This window comes from Marmota monax, unplaced genomic scaffold (genome assembly GCF_021218885.2).
Source record: "Marmota monax isolate L192 unplaced genomic scaffold, Marmota_monax_Labrador192_F-V1.1 WCK01_AAM20220418_F8-fsc00205, whole genome shotgun sequence".
In the NCBI taxonomy this organism is placed as follows: domain Eukaryota; kingdom Metazoa; phylum Chordata; class Mammalia; order Rodentia; family Sciuridae; genus Marmota; species Marmota monax.
Window position 1 is genome coordinate 1670264 of NW_026692417.1, and position 3643 is coordinate 1673906.

The window sequence follows — 3643 nt, forward strand, 5'->3', positions numbered from 1 at the left end:
TGCACATCCTGCCAAAGAACTCAAGGAAGGTGAGCAGGAGACCATGTGCTCAGATAGAGGTCTGCAGGGATGGACCTGGGGCGACTGGAGAAGCAGCCTGTAACCTGGCATGATGGAGAGCCCTCCAATCACAATAAGATATCAGGATGGCAGAGGGAGAAGACAGCACCCTCTCCTGTGGGCAATGTCTTGGATGCAGTGAATTTGAGGTCAGGAACAATGAATTTGAGGTCAGACACAAATGACTGGAGTTTGGGTGAAATGTAAATAAGAATCAGATGGGAGCGTCTGCTATGTTTCACAGGCTTGAAAGCAACCTGGGCACAAGGACTTGCTCATCACTGTATCCTCAGCCCCCAGTACATGCCTGGCCTAGAGCAGGCACTCACCATATTCTTTCAACTTTATCAAAGACATGTGCAGATATCTCAAGGGTACTGAAGAGCTTATTCAGTGACGAAAAACAAGGATCTCTACATCCTCAGGTCAACTCCTGGAAGCCACTGCAGTTGTTCCATTTGAACCGTTTTTCTGCCTAATTACCTTTTTATCTCTGCAAGTTCACAAGCTCATTCTTCACTTATCAGTTCTTTGCTGATGTAAAGGTACCAGGCAGTCTCCCGGTCCTCCCAACATCATTTGCTTTAGATCTGCTGATTCCTATAAACTGAATATACTCATATTATTATTTTCATAAACTTTACACAGTATTTTTTTTGAGAGAGAGAGAGAGAAAGAGAGAGAGAGAATTTTTTATTTTTTGGTGGACACAACATCTTTATTTTATTTGTATGTGGTGCTGAGGATCGAACCCAGCACCCCACCCATGCCAGACGAGCCCACTACGGCTTGAGCCACATCCCCAGCCCAAGACAGTATCTTTTGATACTCCACAAAGTAAGATATTTTTAGAGCTCCTTCGTTCTCTTTAGCTTTTCTCTCTGCCTTCTATCTCCCCGAAACTCTAACCTGCACTTTTGGTGTCTGAATATTGAGACAATATCATTGTCCCATAACCACAGTCACATTTTCCAAATATTTTCTAGATATTGAGTCTAAAAATTGAAAGTTAATGAACAAGATTTGTTTTATTGTAACTAACTTCTATTCGTTGCAAAAACCAAGGGAAGAAGGTATCATGGTTACCTTTTCTTTCTTTTTTTTTTAATACCTTTATTCCATTTATTCATTTGTATGTGGTGCTGAGGATTAAACCCAGGGCCTCACATGTGCTAGACAAGCTATAGCCCAGCCCCTACCTTTTCTTTCTTACCCAGCTTTTTGTTTTTCCTAGAAATTCATGTTGCCTTTTTCTTACACCCTTTGGTTTTATCATAGTGTTAGTTTCCCCTCAACTGCCATGTCTGGTCAATTGTTCGGTCAGAATTTCTTTTTTCAGATCTACTATCTAGAACCCTCTGTTTGCTGCACCAAATCTGAACTGATTGTTGGCCTCTATCTAGTAGATATCTGGGACTTGGCTATTTTGCTGGGATAGACATGTTATTTCCTTCTAGACTTTCTTGTTGTACATATTCATTTTCTTTAATACATATTCAAATAATTTCCTAAAAAAGAGAAAGTAAATTTTCTGTTTTTTTTTTTTTTTTTGTATCTGAAATGACAGTTTGGCTGGATATAAAATTCATTTTCCTCCGAATTTAAAGGCAAGTTAGTTAAAATAAAACCACTGTTGATAAGTCTGCTACCAGTATGAGTTTCCTCTGTTTGTAGGTTACTGGGTTTTCCTCTTTAGAAGCACTTAGGAGTTGTTTGTTACCCATGTAATGTACTCTCACAGCAAGGATGTTTTGACATCTGTCAAGTTAGGCATTCAGTGAACTCTTTTAAACTAGGGACATCCTTCAGTTTCATTCTTGGGCTCAGGGAGATTTTGATTTTTCTTCTCTTGTGTTTGCTATTGTTGTTGTGTTTTGCTTTGGGGGCTATTGGGGAATGAACCCAGGGCCTCGAGCACACTAAGTAAGCCCTCTACCACTGAGTTACGTCCCCAGCCCTCTGTGTTCTCTATTCTTGATCTCCTTTCTAGAATTCAGAAATGGATCTCCTATGATCCTTTTCTCTCATGTTATCTTACATTTTGATTCCACCTCTGGAGATATTCTCTGTTTTAATTTTCTAAACCTATTTGCCAAAGCTATTTCCTTCTATAATTTTCGTAACATCTTGTTCTTATTTTTGATGTAAAACGTATTAAATATAGGCATTCATTCTTGAATCTCTAAAAAATGTTTAGTTGCTCTTTGAGCTCTTTCTGTTTCTCAAATTACCTCTGGTACTCTAGGATCATATTTTCTCTTGATCTGCTACTGACATGTGTTTGGTAATAGTTGGTTGTCCATGTTCAAGAGTAGAATAATTAAAAAGCTGATGGAGATCCTTGTGACTCTAGGACCTACTGCCTGGCAGATAGCACTTTAAGATGACCAGGTAGGAACCAAACACATCAGTGGGGACCACTGCCTGCCAGAATGTGGAAGTCCTTCCTGGTGGTGGTCATGTGGCTGCCACGGGTACAGCACTTACAGTGGGGAAGGAGCACGTTCAGCCCATGGCTCTGTCCTGTCTAGTTTCTCTGAGTTGGCCCCCCTGGGACTCACCTGGACAGGTGGGCTCATCCTCCTCCTACTTGCTCTTTCTCCTCAGCTGGAGTTACTTCTGACTCCACCTCTTCATCAGGTGCCAATCCTCCGCTATCCACATTCTAAAGACATGATGGACCTTCTGATGTGCTTGTGGGTCCCCCTCGTGTGCTTACTCATTGCAAACAAATTTATACTACTGTCACTTTTTAATATTTAAAATATTAAATACCAGGCTAAGAGGAAATGAAGGTGTGTTGTATAAGGTTCTTATACGATTTGTAGAGCAGTATACTACCCTTTGAACCTAGGATAAATTAAATATGTATATTATAAATCCTAAAGTAACAGAGTTGTAGCTCATAAAAGTCTACAGAAAAAAAAGTCAACGGGAAAGATAAAATGGAATTGAAAATATATGCTACAAAAGAAAGCTCAGGAGACTGAGGCAGGAGGAATTCAAGGCCACCTCAGCAAAAGCAAGGCACCAAGCAATTTAGTGAGACCTTGTCTCCAAATAAAATAGAAAATAGGGCTGAGGATGCAGCCCAGAGGTTGAGTGCCCCTGAGTTCAAATCCCCAGTTCCAAAAAAAAAAAAAAATTAAAACAACAACAAAATACATGTGGACCTACCCATTTTATATCAAAGATAGAAAATTATAAAATCTGGGACTGGAGTTGTGACTTAGCAGTAGAGTGCACGCCTAGTGCATGTAAGGTGCTGGGTTCAATCCTCAGCACCACATACAAACAAAGATGTTGGGTCTGACGAAAACTAAAAAAATAAATATTAAAAAATTCTCTCTCCTCTCTCTCTCTCTCTCTCTTTAAAAAAAAAAAAAAAAAGGAAAGTCCTCAAATCTGTATGTCAGTTTTTGTCTCACAAAGGGGATTGGGGCAAATGAAGCCCAAAGTAAGCAAAAGAATAAAGAGCTAAGTGGCAATCAATGAAAGAAAGAAAAGCAGAAAACAGAAGAAACCAGTGAAACCAAAAGATGGTCCTTTGGGATCCACAAAATTAATAAATCCCCAGCCAAGA